Raw genomic sequence first — 23,507 nt, 5'->3', positions numbered from 1 at the left:
CACTTTATTGCAAGATGGTAGAATTAATTACAAGTTTAAACTGTATCTTGCTAATCTTTAGCCAGGCAGCAAGTTTTAATAAAAACAAACCATTTATTCAAAAGTGATCACGGAACAACTCAATATGCAGAGGAAGAAAGATGAGAACCATCTGATTGACCAATAGACTTAATTCTTTCACTACAATGACACTGAAACTTTTCACTTTTAGGAAAAGTCAACTGTAACTTCAGTAGACAGCAATACAGAAAGATTTTGGCACAAAGAGTACCTTTCACTTAGTCAGTCAGTTATTTCAGTTGTCTCAGTTGGGCTGGATACACTGACAAAACTGGCTGTGCTTGAGCCTTCTTTGAGAGCAGCTTTAGATTTGCAATGCATTTGGCAACTGTCTCCTTTTCCTGCTGTGCAGAGATCCTCTGGAACATGTGCTTCTCCATCCAGTTGATCATGTGCTCTTTTTCCTTTTGATGCATCATATTTTACACACAGATATGATAGCCCAGGTAATTCTTTACCTCATATATGCTATGCAGCCATTCCCAGTAAATAACCTCCAAAGCCATAGCAATATTATTCCTCTGGACATCAAAATAGTAATGGAACTTCTGAACCAATACCTGCAATAACTTCTCCAAATCAATTGTGTCCTGGATTTGTTTGATGGAAACCTGCTTCACCTCTTCTAGTTGGACAAGTTTTTGCTCGTTGAGTTTATCAGCTAATTTCCAATAGAGGTACCATATTTTTAAATTCCATAGATGAGTAACCTACTACTGATACTGTAGAGTAGGAGTAATCACATATATTTCTTTGGGTACCGCATACAAGACAAGCCCAGGCTCCAAGCACATAGGGTACTGTTACACAAGTTTTAGAATAAAGAAACTGGAAGAATTTCTCAAGGATCAGCGCAAGACAAACTTTTCCTCCATATTCAGGAAGAGGTAGTAGAGGGTAGGACTTGGCTGCCCTGTAAGAAAAGTCCTTGTTGCCTGAAATATCCCTGGACCTAGGAAGGCTGCATTCTTCAGAGAGGGCACTGCTGTGGTGGCAGCAGAAAGTACCCCCTGGAACGCATGGTCAGTGAAGGTCCAGGCAGTGGTCTTCTAGAATTTAAAACTTTTATAACTATTAGAAGACATTAAATTAAATTACAGGCATCTTCATGGCTTTGTTTAGTTTTTGCACTCTTCTGAGATCTTTCTACTGATGCTTGTGTGTATAGCACATTCTCTGTATATTTGCATCATCTGTTTATGTTTGCCTCTGCACCTTCTTTGTCAAATTAAAAGGCCTTCGAGATGAGTGACAAAAATGTTTCTAATATTTAATGAGTCAAATTAGGTTTTACTTCTCTGTTTTAATAAATGTAGGCAATTAAATAATGTTTTTCATGCTTCTCTTCAAATTACTTCACTGCATCACTGTTGGCAAAGGAATTCTTGCTGTAGTCCAAAGTAATGAAGTAGCTTATATGAGAAAGTGACCAGAGGGATTCTGTCATCTGTAATCTTATTTTTTAATTATTATTTTACCAATCCATCATGTTAGAAGAAAAATCTTCAACTTGTTTGCTCCTTCCAAAGGATCTTAAGGGCAAGCTGTTTAATCTTTTTCAGCATAGATTCTTGAGGAAAAATCTGTAAAACATTAAAAATCAGAAAAAAATTCTTACTGGCCCTAGAAGTTTGAGAAATTTTTGCTAGACATGAAGGGGAACAGGTTAAGGAAAGATACACCAGAAAGTGCCTTTCTTTATGGGCCATGTACAAAGGAATCCTGAAAGAATCAGAGATCCAAACCCTGGCAAAACTTCTAAGTCTAATCTGTTAACAACAATACCCCCTTTGCAAGGAAATTGAAACAGAAATACTTTCAGATAGATTAAAGGATAATACCATTGTAAAGAAAGGGTACATTCTAATGCCACAGATAAAAAAAATTCCTCTGAAATATTAACTGATGTTTTTATAGGAGATAATCTTAGATCAATGATACCTTTCAGGTATACCATTGAGCAAGCTGTGGCAGAGGTCACAAAATAAAAAGGTTCTGAGAACTCAGACCACCTGTGCCATCATAACAAAACTGCTCAAGAGAATTCTAGCCCAGGAAAGTAAGACTATAAACTAGCAAATTTTACTGTTTGGTTTGGGAATTTCTGCAGACCAAGTTTGTCCTGGCAAATACTTTGCTCATTTGCATAAACAGCTCCTATTACGATAAGTTTATCCCTTAGGCAAACTGCTTGCTTATCTGTCAAGTTTACTCATCAATACACCTTATTCTGCCACCAATTTCAAATTATTGTGTCAGAATTGTACTTGTCACAATCAGTTACCTGCCATGAAAGACTTGCCCTAAATCTCATAAGCTCAAGCCTCCTAAACCCTATAAATAATATTCCTTAAACTCTCCCTTTTGAGCCACGACTAAGACTTTAAATGTCGTGCTCTACCTTATTACAGTAAGTCTAATAAACTTAGCTTTGTTTGATCAATAGGTTTTTCAGATGGTCTTTTAGGGAATTGACTGTTGATGATCCTAGAGGTCCCAAGCTATAATCGAAACACCGTCCCTGCCATGGCTCAAGGCTTGTAGCTTGGAAATCATACATAACCTTGAAGCTTCCTGAATCTCATGTTCAGGGGTCTCTCCTGCTGCAGTGATGAGGTAGGTCCTCCACTGGGGCTCAGGTCCAATATGTTTATTTGAAGCCCTGTAATACTGAGTTTATTTTGTGTGCTGGGAAAGAGAATTCCTCTCTTGGGAATCCTTTTATTATCTGATCAGATTTGAAAACTCATATTTGGTGGGGAAACTTCCTGATTAATTCCACAATGTTTTGGCCCTTGTTCTGTTCTTGCTTCTTTTTGTTGTGAGTCTCTAGGAGAAAATTATAAGATGAAAAAGGATTAGCATTGGTTCAATAAGTATGTCTCTCAGTGCACCCCCCAAGGCTGACAAGTCCAGAAGATATCATCAGACCAGTGTCCTTATAGAAAAAAATTTTGCCTTGGACCAACCTTAAACCTAATAAGAACATTCCTCAGGCTTGCCGTTGTTTCTTTGATAACTACTTAATTTAATGTCTTTTACTTGGAGCTGTTGATTTTTTCTAGACTGCCAGACTTGGTGATTGACCAAATTCTTACCTAGCATTGTAGTTGTCATTGTTTGTTTTTGTCTTTGCTTTTTTTTGTTCATTTGTTTTTTTACACTCTGGGCCAAACATGCATTTACTCATGGCCTAATTTCACAAATTACTGTGGGCACATTGGGGAATTTTTGACATGAACAATATGAATTATTTGAGTGATAAACTAGAATAAATGGGGAAAAACATTTTGGGAGGAGATTCTCTAGTTTGTCTGTTCAAATGAGAGATCACTTTTTTAACATAAGAGGTTTCTGCCACCCCCTACCTTCCCTCTAAGGTCTCCTACTTAGATGATGATTAAGTACCTGGTTTTTTTTTTAACTTTTAAGTTCAGCGGTGCATGTGCAGGTTTGTTATATGGGTAACCTTCTGTCATGGGGGTTTGTTGCACAGATTATTTAGTCACCTAGGGATTAAGCCTAGTACCCATTAGTTATTTTTCCTGATCCTCTCCTTCCTCCCACCCTCCACCCTCCAGCAGGCCCCAGTGTGTGTTGTTCCCCTCTATGTGTCCATGTGTTCTCATCATTTAGCTCCCACTTGTTGGTGAGAATATGTGGTATTTGGTTTTCTGTTCCTGCATTAGTTTACTAAGGATAGTGACCTCTGCTCCATCCATGTCCCTGCAAAGGACATGATCTCATACTTTTTATGGCTGCATAGTATTCTATGGTATATATGTACCATATTTTCTTTATCCAGTCTACTATTGACTGGCTTTTAGGTTGATTCCATGTCTTTGCTATTGTGACTAGTACTGCAGGGAATGTATGTGTTTGCATGCCATTATAATAGAATGATTTATATTCCTTTGGATATATACCCATAATGGGATTGCTGGGTCCAATGGTAGTTCCATTTTCAGGTCTTTGAGGAATCACCACACGGTCTTCCACAATGGTTGAAGTAATTTACATTCCCATCAACAGTGTATAAATGTTCCTTTTTCTTTGCAACCTTGCCAGCATCTGTTATTTTTTGACATTTTTATAGTAGCCATTCTGACTGGTGTGAGACGGTATTGATTTGCATTTCTCTAATGATCAGTGATGTTGAGCATTTTTTCATATGCTTGTTGGTCGAATGCTTGTCTACTTTAGAAAAATGTCTTTTCATGTTCTTTGCCCACTCTTTCATGGGATTGTTTTTTTCTTGTCAATTTGGTTAAGCTCTGTAAGGAAATTTATAATAGATGTTGGCTATTAGACCTTTATCAGATGCATAGTTTGCAAATTTTTTCTCCCATTCTGTAGGTTGTCTGTTCACTCTGTAAGTAGTTTTCTTTTTTTCTCTGCAGAAGCTCTTTAGTTTGATTAGTTTCCACTTGTCGTGTTTTTGTTGTTGTTATTGTTGTTGTTTGTTTTTTTTTTTTACCTCTGACTCAATTTCAGAGCTTGTTTTTGGCCTGTTCAGGGATTCAATTTCTTCCTGATTCAGTCTTGGGAGGATGTATGGGTCCAGGAATTTATCAACTTCTTCTAGATTTTCTAGTTTATGTACATAGAGGTGTTCATAATATTTTCTGATGGTTGTTTGTATTTCTGTGGGGTCAGTGGTAAGTAACCCCCTTGTTGCTTCTGATTTTTGCCTTTGTTACAATTGCTTTTTGTGTCTACATTATGAAATATTTGCCTGTTCCTATGTCCAGAATGGTATTGTCTAGGTTGTTCTCCAGGGTTTTTATAGTTTTGGGTTTTACATTAAGTCTTTAATCCATCTTGAGTTAATTTTTGTATATGGTGTAAGAAAGGGGGGTCCAGTTTCAATCTTTTGCATATGGCTAGCCAGTTCTCCTAGCACCATTTATTTCACAGGGAATCCTTTCCCCATTGCTTGTTGTTGTCGGGTTTGTTGAAGAACAGATAGTTGTAGGTGTGTGGCTTTATTTCTGGGTTCTCTATTCTGTTCCATTGGTTTATGTGTCTGTTTTTGTACCTGTACCATGCTGTTTTGGTTACTGTAGCCCTGTAGTATAGTTTGAAGTTGGGTAATGTGATGCCTCCAGCTTTTTTTCTTTGTGCTTAGGAATGCCTTTATTATTTGGGCTCTCTTTTGGTTCCATATGAATTTTAAAATAGCTTTTCTAGTTCTTCAAACAGTGTTGATGATAGTTTAATAGAAATAGCATTGAATCTATAAGTTTCTTTGGATGCTATGGCCAGTTTACTGATATTGATTCTTTCTATTCATGAGCATAGAATGTTTTTCTATTTGTTTGTGTCATCTCTGATTGCTTTGAGTGATGTTTTATAGTTCTCCTTCTAGAGATCTTTTGCCTCCTTGGTTAGCTGTATTCCTAGGTATTTTAAATTTTTGTGTGGCAATTTTGAATAGGATTGCACTCCTGATTTGGCTCTCTCCTTGACTGTTGGTGTATAGGAATGCCAGTTATTTTTGCACATTGATTTTGTATGCTGAGACTTTACTGAAGTTGTTTATCAGCTTAAGGAGCTTTTGAGTTCAGACTATGGGGTTTTCTAGATATAGGATCATGTCATCTGCAAATAGGGATAGTTTGGCTTCCTGTCTTTCTATTTGGATGCCTTTTATTTCTTTCTCCTGACTTATTACCCTGGCTAGGACTTCCAATACTATGCTGAATAGGAGTGGTGGTGAGAGAGGGAATTCTTATCTTGTGCTGGTTTTCAAGGGGAATGCTTCCAGCTTTTGGCCATTCAGAATGATGTTGGTTGTGGGTTTGTTATAGATGGCTCTTATTATTTTGAGGTATGTTCCTTTAATACCTAGCTTATTGAGAGTTTTCAACGTAAATGGGTTTTGAATTTTATCAAAATCCTTTTGTGTATGTATTGACATAATCATGTATTTTTTGTCTTTAGTTCTGTTTATATGATGAATCATGTTTATTAATTTGCATAAGCTGAATCACCCTTCCATCCCAAGGATAAAGCCTACTTGATCATGGTAAATATGCTTTCTGATGGGCTGCTAGATTTGGTTTGCTAGTATTTTGTTGAGGATTTTTGCATTGATGTTCATCAATGATATTGGCCTGAATTTTTCTTTATTTGTTGTGTCTCTGCTAGGTTTTGATATCAGGATGATGCTGGACTTATAGAATGAATTGGGGAGGAGTCCCTCCTCCTCAGTTTTTTTGGGATAGTTTCTGCAGGAATGGTACCAGCTCTTTTTTGTACATCTGGTAGAATTCAACTGTGAATTTTTCTGCTCCTGGACTTATTTTGGTTTGTAGGCTACTTATTACTGGCTCAATTTCAGAGCTCATTTTTGGCTTTTTTAGGGATTCAGTTTCTTCCTGGTCCAGTCTTGGATGTATCCTTCCTGGATGTATGGTCCAGGAATTTATCAATTTATTCTAGATTTTCCAGTTTATATGCCTAGAGGTGTTAATGATATTCTCTGATGGTTGTTTGTACTTCTGTGGGCCAGTGGTAATATCCCCCTTGTCATTTCTGATTGTGTTTATTTGGATCTTCTCTCTTTTCTTCTTTGTCTAGCCAGTGGTCTAGCTTATTAATTTTTTCAAAAAAACAGCTCCTAGATTAGTTGATCTTTTGAATTGTTTTTCATTTCTCAATCTCCTTCAGTTCAGCTCTGATTTTGATTATTTCTTGTCTCCTGCTAGCTTTGGGATTTGTTTGCTCTGGGCGCTCTAGTTCTTTCAGTTGTGATGTTATGTTATTAACTTGCTATCTTTCTAACTTTTCGATGTAGGCATTAAGTGCTGTGAATTTCCCTCTTACTACTGCCTCAGCTGTGCCCCAGAGATTTTAGTACGTTGTATCTTTGTTCTCATTAGTTTTAAAGAACTTCTTGATGTCTGCCTTAATTTCATTATTTACCTAAAAGTCATTCAGGAGAAAGTTATTAAATTTCCATGTAAATATATGTTTTTTCACTGAATTTCTTATTCTTGCTTTCTAATTTGATTGTGCTGTGGTCCAAGAGATTGTTATGATTACATTTCTTTGTATTTGCTGGAAAGTGTTTTACTTCTGATTATGTGGTTGATTTTAGAGTATGGAGAGTCCTGTAGATGTCTCTCAGATCCATTTGATTCAGTGCTGATTTCAGGTCCTGAATATCTTTGTTAATTTTCTGTTGCAATGATCTGTCTAATATTGTCAGTGAGTTGTTAAAGTCTCCCACTACCATTGTGTGGGAGTCTAAGTCTCTTTGAAGGTCTCCATGAACTTGCTTTATGAATTTGGGTGCTCCTGTGTTGGGTGCATATATATTTAGGATAGTTAGATCTTGTTTAATTAACCCTTTACCATTATGTAATGCCTTTTTGTCTTTTTATCTTTGTTGGTTTAATGTCTGTTTTGTTTGAAACTAGGATCGCAACCCCTGCTTTTTTTCTGTTTTCTATTTACTTGGTAGACTTTTCTTCATCTCTTTATTTTGAACCTATGTGTATCATTGCATGTGAGATGAGTCTCTTGAAGATAACCTACCAATGGCTCTTGGCTCTTTATCCAGCTTGCCATGCTGTTTCTTTTAATTGGGGCATTTAGCCCATTTGCATTCAAGGTTAGTATTGATATGTGTGGATTTGATCCTGGTATCATGATGTTAGCTGGTTATTTTGCAGACTTGTTATTTGATTGCTTTGTAGTGTCACTGGTCTGTTAAGTACCAACAGACCAGTGGTACTTAACCAACTTAATGATTAAGTTTTTAATCATTAAGTTTTGATGGAATGGTTGAAGGCTCTAGTTACTGTTTAAATCAGCTGTAATGCTTTTCCTAGATTGTATATTGTAAAGATAGGTTTTCTGTCATTTAACCCTTGTCTTCTTTTTGTAGAATTTAGGTAATTGGCCTGTTACAGTAAGAATTTCATATCTGTCCTAAGCTGGCTTCCTCTTGCTTCTTTCTTTCCCTTTCTTTTTCTGATCTCTCTGAAAATTTGGATATTCATTTGTTCATGAACACTGCTCTGTCATTATGTGTAAACTCTGAAAATGGCTAGTGCAGATATAAAGTCAAGAACTCCCAAAACTAAAACACTAGCAAACAAACAAAAAAACACAAAATATTAAACAGTTTGTGTGGGTTTTTTGGTATGTTTTTTCTTGTCAAAAGTGTGATTCAAGAAAAGTTCACTGTGAGTTCAACTAATAGTTTGTTTCCTGCATATAAAGAAAAACTCAACACTTAAGAGCTTTTGGCAAAATTGTAGTCTTTTAAATTTTTTATATTTTATTTGAGATTGTCTGTAATTGAAAAAGGAAAAGGTATACTTAAATAGGCAATTCTTTGGACAAATTAGAGTAATGTAATTGTATTTATTTATTTATTTACTTTAAAAATTATTGGTAATTTTTATGAGTACATAATAGGTATAAATATTTATGGGGTACATGAGATATTTTTATACAGGCTACAATATGTAATAATCACATAAGAATAAATGGTGTATTGATCAGCTCCAGCATTTTCATTTATTTGTGATACAAATATTCCAGCTATACACTTTTACTTATTTTTAAATATGTAATATTTTTAAATTATTGTTGGCTTTAGTCACCCTGTTGTGCTATCAAGTACTAGATTTTATTCATTCTATCTAATCATACTTTTGTACCATTAACTACTCCCACTCCCCACCCCACTCCTCACTATGCTTCCTAGCCTCTGGTAATCATCTCTGTCTTTAGCTCCCATAATAATTTACTTTATATATGTGAGCACTCCAGTGGCTGGTGCATATATATTTATAATTATATCTTCTTGCTGAATGGACCCCTTTATCATTATATAATGAACTTGTTTGTCTCTTTTTATGGTCTTTGTCTTAAAATCTATTTTATCTGAGTATAGCTACTCCTGTTCTCTTTTGGTTTCCATTGACATGAAATATCTTTTTCTACCCCTTTGTTTTCAGTCTATGTGTCTTTGTAGGTGAAGTATATTTCTTGTAGGCAGCAGATAGTTGTATCTTGTTTTGTTTTGTTTTTAATCCATTCAGCCTCTCTGTGTCTTTTGATTGGAGAGTTTAGTCCATTTTCATTCAGTGTTATTATTGATAAGTAAGGACTTACTCCTGTCATTTTAAAATTTATTTTCTGGTTGTTTTGTGATCTCTCTTCCTTCTTTCCTCTTTTCCTTTTTGTGAAAGTGATTTCCTCTGGTAGTATGTTTTGATTTCTTGCTTTTTATTTTGTGTGTGTCTGTTGTAGGTTTGTTGATTTGAGGTTACCATGAGGCTTGCAAATAGCATCTTATAACTCATGATTTTAAACTGATGGCAACTTAACTATGATGGCTAAAACAAATAAACGAGTAAAGAGACAACTAATAAAAATTATACTTTAACTTCATCTCCCCCACTTTTTAACTTTTCGTTGTTTCTATTTACGTCTTATTGTACTATTTATTTAAAAGTTGTTATAATTACTATTTCTCATAGGTTTATCTTTTAGCCTTCCTACTCATGATATGAATAGTTGACACACTACAATTACAGTGTTATAATATTCTGTATTTTTTGTGTACTTACTATTACTAGTGAATTTTGTATCTTCAGATGATTTCTTGTTACTCATTGACATCCTTTCCTTTCTGATGGAGGAACTTCCTTTAGCATTTCCGGTGTTGATGAAATCCCTCAGATTTTAGATTTTGTTTGGGAAAGTCTTTCTCCTTCATGGTTTTGCTTGTATTGTTGTTGTTGTTGTTTTCTTTTTTTGTGCAATGGCATGCTCTTGGCTCAATGCAATCTCTGCCTCATGGGTTCAAGTGATTCTCATGCCTCATCCTCCCAAGTAGTTGGAATTACAGGCGTGTGCCACCACACCCAGTTAATTTTTGTATTTTTAGTAGAAGCAGGGTTTCACCATGTTGGCCAGGCTGGTCTCAAACTCCTGGCCTAAACTGATCCACCTGCCTTGGCCTCCCAATGTGCTGGGATTACAGGTGTGAGCCACTGCAGCCAGCCTCTCCTTCCTATGTGAAAGATATTTTTGCCAGACATGTTATTTTAGGATAAAAGGTTTATTCCTTCAGCACTTTAAATATAACATGACACTCTCTCCTGTCCTGCAAGGTTTCCACTGAAAAGTCTGCTGCCAGACATAGTGGAGCACCTCTATTATATGTTATTTGTTTTTGTTTTTGTTTTTGTTTTTATCTTGATGCTTCTAGGATCATTTCTTTATCCTTGATATTTGGAAGTTTGATTGTTACATGTCCAGAGGTAGGCTTATTTGGTGTTCTACAATCTTCTTGTACTTAAATATTGATATCTTTCTGTAGGTTTGGAAAGCTCTGTGTTGTCTCTTTGAATACAATTTCTACCCCAGTCTCTCTCTCTACCTCTTCATGCGAGGGATAGGCCTCCAAATCTGTCCATAAACTGGCCCTAAAACTGGCCATAAACAAAATCTCTGCAGCACTGTGACATGTTTGTGATGGCCATTATGCCCACACTGAAAGTTGTGGGTTTACCGAAATGAGGGCAAGGAACACCTGGCCCACCCAGGGCGGGAAACCACTTAAAGGCATTCCTGAACCACAAACAATAGCATGAGTGATCTGTGCCTTAGGGACATGATCTTGCTGCAGATAACTAACCAGAACCCATCCTTTGTTTCCTATAAGGAATACTTTTAGTTAATCTATAATCTACAGAAACAATGTTTATCACTGGCTGTTGTCAATAAATATGTGGGTAAATCTCTGTTCAGAGCTCTCAGCTCTGAAGGCTACGAGTCCCCTGATTTCCCACTCCACATGCTGTATTTGTGTGTGTGTATTTAATTCTTCTAGCACCGCTGAGTAAGGGTCTCCCCGACTGAGCTTGTCTTGGCAAGTGGTGCCTATACAGGGGCTCGAACCCAGGTTGAAGGGTCACCAGAGTGACGGTTGGAAAATGTGGAATGAAGCTGGAGGACACACAAGTACTTTTAAGCAATCCCCATGGTGAGTAAAAAGGGGAGCTTGGAAGCATCAGGGTAACAATGGAACAAGTGTGGGCTCTGGTTCATTCCACCTTGGAACCTTCATACTAATGATGAGGAAGAAGGAAAGTAAAACAAAATAACAGAAGAGGTGACAGAGAGGTTTGTTTGCCATCTAAAGCTACAGTGGCAAAGGAGGGAGAGGTTTGTCCCTATCCTTCTGCACCACCTCATTATTTTGAAGAAAAAGAGTAGCCTGACCCTCCAGATCTTTCTTTTCCAGAGGACACTGGGTGAAAAGTAGTTGCCCCAGTGACTGTTTGAGCAGTGCCTTGAGCTACCGCTCTCAGTTCTATTCAGGCAGGAATCCAGCAAGCTAGACACGAGGGTGATATAGAGGCTTGGCAGTTCCCTGTTAGGATACACTACCCAGATCAACCAGGAAATACTATTTCTACATTTGAGCCTTTTCCTTTTAAATTACTCAAAGAATTTAAATAAGCTATTAATCAGTATGGACCAGGTTCTCCTTTTGTAATGGGACTGTTAAAGAATGTTGCTGTTTCCAGTTGGATGATTCCTACTGACTGGGATGCCCTTGCTCGAGCTTGTCTGACTCCTGCTCAATTCCTACAATTTCAAACTTGGTGGGCAGATGAAACTTCCATTCAGGTTGCTCACAATGCCCAGGTCCAACCTCGAATTAATATAACTGCAGACCAACTTTTGGGGGTCGGCAGCTGGGCTGGTTTAGATGCACAAGTGGTCATGCAGGATGATGCCATAGAACAGCTTAGAGGAGTGTGCATTAGAGCTTGGGAAAAAATCACTTCAGGCAGAGAAAAATACCCTTCCTTTAGTGCTGTAAAACAGGGACCAAAAGAACCGTATGCAGATATTATAGCTCGGTTACAGGAGTCTCTTAAAAAGGTGATTGCAGATTCGGCTGCTGGGGATATAGTGTTGCAGTTATTAGCTTTTGACAATGATAATCCCAAGTGCCAGGCTGCTCTGTGACGTATTTGAGGGAAAGCACGTTCAGTTGATTATATCAAGGCCTGTGACAGTATGGGAGTAATCTGCATAAGGCTACTCTGTTAGCCCAGGCAATGTCAGGACTGAGAGTGGGTAAAGGAAATACTCCATTTCCTGGAGCTTGTTTTAGCTGTAGGAAGCATGGTCATACTAAAAAAGAATGTAGAAAAAATCAGTGAGTCAGGCCACCAGATGGGGGAAAAAAGAAAACTTTTGAGCCTGAAATATGTCCAAAATGCAAAAAAGGAAAGCACTGGGCCAATCAGTGTCATTCTAAATTTGATAAAGATGGGAACCCAATTTCGAGAAATGCCATGAGGGGCCTGTCCCAGGCTCCATTCCAAACCGGGGCATTTCTGGCTCAGGCCATTCCCTCACCCCTTTACGATGTCTGTTCCCTGCCACAGCTGGCAGTGCCTCAGTAGATTAATGCTACACAAAAGCTGTGAGCCTTCTGCCTGGGTAACCCCCACAAAAAGTTCCAACAGGGGTCTGTGGACCCTTTCCAGCAGGGATGATAGGATTACTTCTAGGTAGATCTAGTTTAAAGTTAAAAGGAGTGCAAGTACATACAGGAGTCATTGATTCAGATTACAATGGGGAAATTCAAATTGTTATATCTACTCCTGTTCCCTGGAAAGCAGAGCCAGGAGAGTGTGTAGCACAACTCCTGAATGTGCCATATGTGGAAATGGGGAAAAGTGAAATCAAACGAACAGGAGGACTTGGAAGCACAAATAAGGCAAAGCAGCTTATTGGGTGAATCAAATTACTGATAAGCATCCTACCTGTTAAATAACTATTCAGGGAAAGAAATTTAAAGGTTTGGTAGATACAGGAGCAGACATTTCAATCATTTCTCTGCAGCACTGAGCATCTGTGTGGCCAATTCAACCCACTCAGTTTAACATAGTTGGAGTTAGTAAAGCCCTGAAGTATATAAAAGTAGTTATATTTTGCATTGTGAAGGACCCGATGGACAACCTGGGACTATTCAACCAATTGTAACTTCTGTACGTATAAATTTATGGGGGAGAGATTTATTACAACAATGGGAGCACAAGTTCTAATTCCAGAAGAATTATATAGCCCTTGAAGTCAACATATGATGTATGAAATGGGGTATGTCCCTGGTATGGGACTAGGAAAAAAATTTGCAAGGTTTGAAGGAACTGCTTCAAGCAGAAAGACAAAGTTCCCACCAACATTTGGGATATCATTTTTGATGGCAGCCATTGTTAAGCCTCCAGGACCTATACCTTTAAAATGGTTAACAGATAAGCCAATTTGGATAGAACAATGGCCACTCAGTAAGGAGAAACTGGAGGTTTTAGAGGACTTAGTTACTGAACAATTAGGAAAAGAACACATAGCTCCAACATTTTCCCCTTGGAATTCTCCAGTTTTCGTAATTGAGAAAAAATCGGGTAAATGGAGAATGTTAACTGACTTCAGAGCCATTAATTCAGTTATACAATCCATGGGGACATTGCAGCCAGGACTGCCTTCTCCTGCTATGATTCCAAAAAATTGGCCTTTAATAGTCATAGATTTAAAAGACTGTTTCTTTACTGTCCCCTTAGCTGAGCAAGACTGTGAATGGTTTGCATTTACAATTCCTGCAGTAAACAACCTGCAGTCTGCTAAGCATTTTCACTGGAAAGTGTTGCCACAAGGCATGTTAAACAGCCCAACAATTTGCCAGACATATGTAGGGCAAGCAATTGAATCTACTTGTAAAAAATTTTCAGAGTGTTACATTATTCATTATATGGATGATATACTTTGTGCTGCCCCCACTCAAGAAATATCACTCCAATGTTATGATCACTTGCAAAATTTGATTTCTTGCACTGGTTTAATTATAACTCCTGACAAAATTCAGACTACTACTCCTTACTCCTACTTGGGGACCTTAGTAAATGACACTAACATTGTGCCACAGGAAGTAGCCATACATAGGGATCAATTGAAAACATTAAATGACTTTCAAAAATTACTAGGGGACATTAATTGGATATGACCTGCTCTAGGCATTCCTACCTATGCCATGGTTAATCTATTTTCTCTCCTTAGAGGAGAGCCTATTCTCACTAGCCCTCAGCAATTAACAAAAGAAGCTGAGGCAGAGTTACAGCTGATTGAAAAGCAAGTCCATAAAGCTCAAATAAATAGAATAGATCCAGAGAAGACTCTAGATTTGCTAATTTTTTGAACTCAGCATTCACTACTGGTGTTATTGTTCAAGAGCAAGATCTTGTAGAGCGGCTTTTTCTTCCACATACTAATTCACAGACTCTAACTCCTTATTTGGATCAAATTGCTACTATGATAGGAAATGGGAGAACTTGGATTGTTAAATTACTTGGATATGATCCTGGAAAAATCATTGTCCCTCTCACGGAGTCACAAATACAGCAAGCTTTTATAAATAGTCTTACTTGGCAAACCCATTTAGCTGACTTTGTGGGTGTTCTTGATAATCATTTTCCTAAAATGAAACTGTTTCAATTTTTGAAATTAACAATTGGATTCTCCCTAAAAAAAACTAAATTTAAACCAATTGAAGGTGCTGAGAATGTTTTTATGGATGGGTCTAGTAATGGTAAAATTTATTCTGGCTCAAAAGGTAAATAAAGTTCTTCAGACGCCCTATGCTTCAGCTCAAAAGGAGAACTTGTAGCTGTAATTGCAGTATTGACTGTTTTTAATATGCCTATTAATGTGATTTCTGATTCTTCATACGTGGTTCATTCCACACAATTAATTGAAAATGCTCAGTTATGATTTCACACAGATGAAAAACTGATGACTTTATTTACCCAATTGCAAACAGCAGTCAGGAGTAGAATGCACCCTTTTTAGGGCTCACATACCTCTTCCAGGACCTTTGACTGCAGGGAATCAAATAGCTGATCACCTAGTTGCTACTGCAATGTCTAATGCTAGACACTTTCTTGCTACTGCAATATCTAATGCTAGACACTTTCACAATTTAACCCATATTAATGCCTCTGGTCTCAAATGCAGATACAGCATTACCTGGAAAAAAGTTAAAGCTATTATCCAGCAGTGCCCAACTTGCCAAATGGTACATTCCTCATCTTTTACAGGAGGGGTTAATCCTCAAGGACCGGTACATAATTCTCTTTGTCAAATGGATGTCACACATGTTCCCTCATTTGGGAGACTAGCTTATGTACATGTATGTGTGGGCACCTTTTCTCACTTTGTCTGGGCCAATCAGGAGAGTCTTCTGCCTGTGTTAAATGTCACCTTTTGCAGTGTTTTGCAGTGATGGGCATTTCAGCTTCTATTAAAAGAGATAATGCCCCAGGCTATACTAGCCAAGCTCTAGCTACATCTTTCTCTATAGGAATATTAAACACATTACTGGTATCCCATATAATTCTCAAGGACAAGCCATTGTACAACGAATGAATCTCTCCCTAAAACAACAATTGCAAAAGCAGAAAGGAGGAAACAGGGATTACAGGACAGCCCATATGCAATTGAATCTAGCATTATTTACCTCAAATTTTTTGAGCCTGCCTAAAGGCCAGATGCTATCAGCAGCTGAAGAGCATCTACAGAAACCAACTGCAAAGACAGAAGCAGAACAACTGGTTTGGAGGAGAGATCCGATAACAAAAAGTTGGGAAATAGGTAAAATAATAACTTGAGGTAGAGGTTATGCTTGTGTTTCTCCAGGCCAAAACCAGCAGCCAATTTGGATACCATCAAGACACCTAAAACCTTATCATGAGCCAGATGCTGAAGAAGAGATTCCGGGAGGATGCCAAGGACCCCCCAGTTGCAGCCATGTTGAGGCTGATGCTGAGGAGGACCCCAACTGTCATGAGCAACATCCATTGAACACAGCCACATACCTGGGGACAGATGAAGAAGCTGTCACAGATGGCAGAAGAAAAAATGAGGAAAGCAGGACAACCAGTCACAATAAGTAATTTAATGACAACTATGATAGCGGTGATCACCACTGCCATGAGTCTTCCTTCAACAAGGGCTGACACAGAGGGTAATAATACTTATTGGGCATATTTATCAATCTTGGCTGTTAATAATGTATGAATGTAATCACTGTATGACACAGTTACACATGCTCTCTGATCTCATTATTTACCATAATAAATCTGCTACTATAATTTAGGCATACTGCCCTCAAAAACCTATTTGTAAACAGAATTGGATCTGGTCAGAAATAATGAATGTACTTGTTTGGGAAGTTTGCATTGCAGAACAGGCAGAGGTGCTGCACAATGATTCCTATGGAATCATTATTGATTGGTCCCCTAAGGGGATGTTTAGCTTAAAATTGCCCCTCTCAGCCTGCATGCCAAGGCCATACTAGGTTCAGCTGGGCTAAACGAAATGGTCAGATGGTAGAAATAGTAAGAAATATGGTAAGAGTTCCTATTACCTGGAAACATGATGGTGTAGTGGCACCTCAACCTCAAATGATATGGCCCGCCGTAGGAGCTAAACATAAGCATTTGTGGAAACTATTAATGACTCTTAATAAGATCAAAATTTGGGAAAGAATAAAAAAGCATCTAGAAGGATACTCTACAAACTTGTCTTTGGACATTGCAAAATTAAAAGAACAAATATTTAAAGCATCCCAGGCACACCTAACCTTAATGCCAGGAACTGGAGTGCTTAAAAGAGATGCAGACAGATTAGCAGCTAGTAACCCATTAAATAGATAAAAACACTTGAAGGACCTGTGATTTCAATGATGATTGTGTTATTAATCTGTGTTGTCTTTGTGTAGTCTGCAGATGTGGATCCTGACTCCTGAGAGTAGTAGCTCACTGTGATAAAGCTGCCTTTGTTTTTACTGCCATGCAAAAACAAGAAGGGGAACATGCTGGGGATAGGCCCCCAAATCTGGCCATAAACTGGCCCTAAAACTGGCCATAAACAAAATCTCTGCAGTACTGTGACATGTTTGTGATGGCCATGACGCCCACGCTGAAGGTTGTGGGTTTACTAGAATGAAGGCAAGGAACACCTGGCCCACCCAGGGTGGAAAACTACTTAAAGGCATTCCTGAACCACAAACAATAGCATAAGCTATCTGTGCCTTAAGGACATGTTCCTGCTGCAGATAACTAGCCAGAGCCCATCCCTTTGTTTCAGCCCATCCCTTTGTTTCCCGTAAGGAATACTTTTAGTTAATCTATAATCTATAGAAACAATGCTTATCACTGGCTTGCTGTCAATAAATATGTGGGTATATCTCTGTTCAGGGCTTTCAGCTCTGAAGGCTATAAATCCCCTGATTTCCCACTCCACCCACTGTATCTGTGTGTGTGTCTTTGATTTCTCTAGCACCACTGGGTTGGGGTCTCCGTGGCTGAGTTGTTCTTGGCATCTTCATTAAAGCCAGTAACTCTTAGATTTGCCCTTTTGAGACTATTTTCCAAATATTAAGGCAGTCTTTTAAATTCTTTTTTCTTTTATCTCCTCTGTGTATTTTCAAATAGCCTATCTTCAAGCTCACTAACCATTTCCTCTGCTTGATCAATTCTGCTGTTGCAAGTCTCTGATGCATTCTTCAGTTTAAGAGTAATTTATTTTACAATGAACACTGTCTTCTTTCTAATTTTATCAACATGTGGAAATTTTTAGCAAAATATTTTTGTTAGTAAAAGTCTAATTTTTCATGATTTAAATGTTTAAGTTTTCTTACCTTTGTTTCATGAGTCCAGTAATTCATTTTTGCTTCCACAAATTTTTTTAGATAAAAAGTGTTTAACTAAAAATGTAATGAGAGATATCTTTTGAAATACCGTAATATTTTGAGTTCTTATTATCTACACCAACATGTCAATAGTGCCAAAGTGGAGAAATGATGATTTAAACCTAAATTTATGAACCCAATTTGACTTGTCTAAGGTTTCACCGTAATTATGTGGATTTGAATTCTTATGTAAAAGTTCTTTTGAACTAAACTTCACAAGAAAGTAATTTTTAATAGACTATCATATATAACATTAAAATTTAGTTTTGTTAATTTTTAGAAATTCTAGGAATATTAGATTTATGTAATAACTTAGATTGTAAAAAACAAAAGACTTCTTTTATTTTCTAAAACTTTATAATCTAATTTATTGATACCATCTGGAAGTAGGAGAATATTCAAAATCACCCACCAAGAGATAAGGATCTTCCTCAATCACAAAAACACACAGAAAGAGTTTGCAGATTTAGTTTAGCAACTTCAGCCACAGGAGAAAGTAAATACAGAACCAAAAACTCTATAGTCCTGATATCAAAAGCCTATTCTTCTTTCTAATGGACACAATAGTCAAACAGAAAAACAAGTCATGTTCTCTGTTATCTCTCACCTGAAAAGGAATTCATCCCCATTGCTCTTGCAGAGATTACTAAATGTAATATTATAAAAACAGATTACCAATCATTATTGTAATCAACAAGAAAAAATTTATTGTCCACACACAAATGAGATTCACGTGTATACAAGGTGCTCATCTGCCTATACAGTCAAGACCAGCTTATGAGACCACTTGTCCCTGCTCCTAGATATAGAAAGTGACTTAGCCCAAACACCAAACTACGTGAGACATAGGCCAGCTACAGAATTTACCAAGAACTGGAAGAGAAAACAAAATGAGAAAGCAAAAACAAAGGGGAAAAAAAACCAACTAGAGAAACAGTGTATCAGCAAAAGTATAGTGCCATGATTGATGAGGAATCACTACAGGAGTCAAGAAAAGACATGCTAAGGCATAAGTGAGTAGCCCATTAAGTTAACTTCATAGACAATGCAGTTTTATCGAATTCAGCAGGTAAGTCCATTCGAGTATCTTTATGGATGACTTATCAGTGTGTTATAGTATGACTTTCAAATAATTGAAACAAAACTCCTAAACAGATTAGAATGAACACAAGTCAAATATTTTGTCTATTTTTTAACTAATGAGCAATCTATGAAGAACCCTGAAGGGTTTGTGATTTTACTCTACTTGTAAGGTAAAAAGTTTCCTATCAAGGACTCATAGTGCTGGCAGAAATCACAAGACCCCTGGGTCAGAAGCAAAAGGAAGTTTATTACTCATGGTATAGCAAGCAGCATGTGCATAAGAATATTTAGTACTAGTTTTCCAAATCAGTTTCCACACAGTAGTATGAATAAGGCTAGGAGACACCTGCACATGCAGTGGGTTGCATTCTAGGAGACTAGGAGAACTCTGAGCTTACATTATTCATATCTCTTATAATACACACTAAAAATGACTTACCCTTGATCTGGAGGGATACTTATTTATATCTTCCAAAGGCTATAAGCAAACCTGCACTTTGCTCTGGAAATAAATACTGTATCTTTTAAGGCTGTTTGCTATACAAACATTTTTGAAAAGATAATTCTGAACAAAGGTAGCCAGTATCTCCTGCTTATAAGACATACAAAAATGTGAGAGACCCACGGAGAACTGGCTTTCAACATCAGCAAGTGAAATGGCAGAGATAATTCAAAAAGCATTTTGTGGAAGCACCTATTTAAAGGCACTTGAGTAAAGTAATATTAGAATTAGATTGCTAGGTTATATGTAAAACTGGTTACTTCACAGTTAGAAAACAAACAAGACCTGACATAATTGTGGAAGTTATCTTTTCTGTCACACAAAAATCTATAAGATAACATGAATTTTGTAGTGTTTAGGCTCTAATCAAATAGTAAAGAGCAAGATAAAACACAAGTAAATGTGCTAGTTTAATTTTCTGAAAGAAATATCATAGATATGTATTAAATAATGATAGAGTATGACATTGAAAGGAGAGACTACATTCTTTTGACTTTATTTCCAAGTTTTAAATGTTTTTTCATGAAGTGTGACCACAACATGCTTGTTCATAATTTGATATCATTGCATGGATGCTGTTAGTGTCCTTGCCTTACTTTCACTATTATACAGTAAACTTCTATGTATCCTTCAAATTTTACCTACAGCTGTTAACAAAGATAAATATCCATAGTGATCATGGCAATACTCAAGGTACAAAAATAACATAATCAAGAACACTGACATATCCAATTTTCTTTGGTATGTTTGTTCATGTCCCAGATGAAAACAAATAACATGCCTCCTATCCAGAGATTTACTAACTGTATTAATACTTTATAGAAACAAACTTTTTGCTGTGTTAATTTTCTCTATTTGTCATTTTCAATTTTATTGATTTCTGCTCTTATCTTTATAGTTTCTTTCTTTTGATTTCCTATATATTTAAGGTTTGCTTTTAGGTTTCTAAGGTACAAAGTTAGATCCATGTTGTTAAATGTTTTGTGTATAATATGAACATTTAAAACTATAGATTCTTCTTTAACCATTGCTATAGTTCCATGCTGCATATTTTGATATGAAGAATTTTCATTATTTTTCAGTTCAAAATATTTTAGATTTCATGATCTTTTCTATTTTCTGTTTCTATTTTATGATTTTTCTTTAAACCTACAATGATTGCAATGGTTTATTTAAAAGAGTATTAATATCCAAATACTTGAGAATTTTCTAGATTTTGTTACTATTTTCTATCTTTAATCAACCATTTTTTCACATGTAATCAACCATTTTGAGGTATAACCTTGTACCAAAAAAAAAAAAAAAAAAACTGTGCTCAATTTGTGTATACAAGTTTAAACAGATACACAACTCTTGTGACAGAACTGCCAATCAAGATACTGAATATCATCATCTCCCAAATTTCCTCATGCTCCTTTGCAATTCATCATGTTCTCCACCATAGACAGTTTAAAATAATTTTAAAAATATACTATGTAAACAATAGTCCAAAGAAATTTGTAGTGGCTATAATACATAATGTAGACATCAAAAAATAATATCTGAGATAAAGCGAGATATTATAGGAAGATGAGTCAATGGACATGGAACATTGTCCAAATAGACCATATTTTGGGTCATATAAAAAATTTCAGGGGACAGGGCCAATGTGGTCAACTAGAAGCAACAGCGATCAGAAACTCCCACTGAAAAGATCCAAAACAGTGTGTGAATCCTGCACCAGCAACCAAGGTATCCTGGTTCTGTCATTAGGACTGAATAGATGGCTGGTGGGTGTGACTCACGGAGAAGAAGGAAGAGTAGTAGTGTGGTGCTGAGGCTCACTTGAGAGCCACACAGGGCAGGAAGCCCCCACTGCCAGCTAAGGGAGGTGGTGAGTAAGCATGCTACCCAGCCTGGGAAAACATGCTTTTTCCACGGAACTGTGCAATGCCTGGATAGGAAGATCCCACTTGTGAGCCCATGCCACTGGTGCCTTGGGTTCCAACCATAGAGCCATGCAGATTCTCAAGAGCCACTCAGTTAGAATCTGCCTAAGCCTGTGGAGTTCACAGGGAAAGGGACAGCCATCACCACTGCTGTAGCTACCTGCTGCCTAAGCTGTCTGAGCTCCTTGGGGGAGGGGTGGCAGCCAACTCTGCAACTGCAGGGCCTCCCTGCAGGAACTCCAACTCCAGCCAGGGGCTCAGGGACAGAACTCTGATCTCCCTGGGTCTCAACCCCCAGGGGGAGGAGTGGTCATTGTCTCCACAGACCAGCAGAGTTAATCTTTCCTCCTGCCAGCTCTGAGGAATCCGGGCAGCCCAGACAAGTGGGTTTCCCCCAGCACAGCACACCCCCTCAACCAAAGGACAGTCAAAATGCTTCATTAAATGGGTCCTGTTTCCCATGCCACCCAACTGGGTGAGACCCCTCAACAGGAGTTGTCAGACATTCCATACAGGAGCATTCTTACTGGCATCAGGTTGGTGCCTCTTGAGGTCCGAGATCCCAGAGGAAGGAGCAGGCACCCATCTTTGTTGTTCTCCAGTCTCCTCGAGTGACATCTCTAGGTGCAGGAATGAAATAAATGAATAGGGCCTGAAGTAAACCCCTAGCAAACCACAGCAGTCCTACAGAAGAGGGACCTGACTATTGAAAGAAAAACAAAGAGAAAGCAACAACAGCATCAACAAGAAAAGTCCCCACAAAAACCTCATCCGACAGTCAGCAGCCTCAAAGATTGAAACTAGACAAACTCATGAAGATGAGAGAGAATCAACGAAAAAACACTAAAAAACCAAAAGGCCAGAGTTCCTCTTCTCCAAATGATCACAACACCTCTCCAGCAAGGGCACAGAACTGGATGGAAGATGAGATGGACAAATTGACAGAAGTAGGCTTCAGAAGGTAGTTAATAACAAACTTCGCTGAAGTAAAGGAGCATGTGCTAACCCAATGCAAAGAAGCTAAGAACCTTGATAAAAGGTTACAGGAACTGCTAACTAGAATAACCAGTTCAGAGAGGAACATAAATGCAGCACAAGAACTTTGTGAAGCATACACAATAACCAAATTGATCAAGTGGAAGAAAGAATATCAGAGAGAGAAGACTACCTTGCCAAAAACACTATTCTGTTTTTACTTGAAAACCATACCTGGCTGCCCTCTGGTTGTCAAGGGTTACTTTCTTTCTCTATTTGTGTGATTTTATTTTTCCTTAATTTACTGAATTTCCCTTTTTTTTTCTTTTTTTAACTTTACTTTCCAAGATACATGTGCAGAACGTGCAGGTTTGTTATATAGGTATACGTTGTGTCATGATGGTTTGCTGCACCTATCAACCTGTTACCTAGGTTTAAGCCCCACATGCATTAGCTATTTGTCCTGATGCTCTCCGTCCCCTTTCCCCCCCACCACAGGTCCTGCTCAGCAGTATGTGTTGTTCCCTCCCGGTGTCCACGTGTTCTCATTGTTCAAATCCCACTTATAAGTGAGAACATGTGGTGTTTGGTTTTCTGTTCCTGTGTTTGTTTGCTGAGGATGATGGCTTCCAGGTTTATTCATGTCCCTGCAAGGACATGATCTCATTCCTTTTTATGGCTGCATAGCATTCCATGGTGTATATGTACCACATTATTTTAATCCAGTCTATCATTGATGGGCATTTAGTTCAATGTCTTTGCTATTGTGAATAATGCTGCAATAATCATACGTGTGCTAATCTTCTATCTGCGGAACCTTCCGGGAAGTGAGGAGCGTCTCAGACAGGCGGCAGCACCATCTGAGAAGTGAGGAGCGCCTCTGCCCCACCCCCACACCATCTAGGAAATGCTGAGCGCCTCTGTCCAACCCACCACAGTCTGGGAAATGTGGAGTGCCTCTGCACCACCACACTGCAACGCTCCAGGTGTGAAGCGGCAGCCTTGTGTGTGATCTTTCTGCCCTCCCCAAGTTTGCATTTTTGATTGGGTTGGTTCCAAGTCTTTGCTATTGTGAATAATGCCACAATAAACATACGTGTGCATGTGTCTTTATAGCAGCATGATTTATAATCCTTTGGGTATATACCAGTAATGGGATGGCTGGGTC

At 37.9% G+C, this 23,507-nt stretch overlaps 1 pseudogene; it reads right to left on the bottom strand.

Annotated features, from left to right (window-relative positions):
* Positions 1 to 290: 290 nt before the first annotated feature.
* LOC105521068 lies at positions 291 to 17,827 on the bottom strand (annotated as a pseudogene).
* Between the last annotated feature and the right edge of the window lie 5,680 nt (positions 17,828 to 23,507).

Source organism: Colobus angolensis, unplaced genomic scaffold (assembly GCF_000951035.1).
Source record: "Colobus angolensis palliatus isolate OR3802 unplaced genomic scaffold, Cang.pa_1.0 Scaffold394, whole genome shotgun sequence".
NCBI lineage: Eukaryota > Metazoa > Chordata > Mammalia > Primates > Cercopithecidae > Colobus > Colobus angolensis.
The sequence above is the reverse complement of the archived record's forward strand: the minus strand, read 5'-3'. Positions and strand labels throughout refer to the sequence as shown.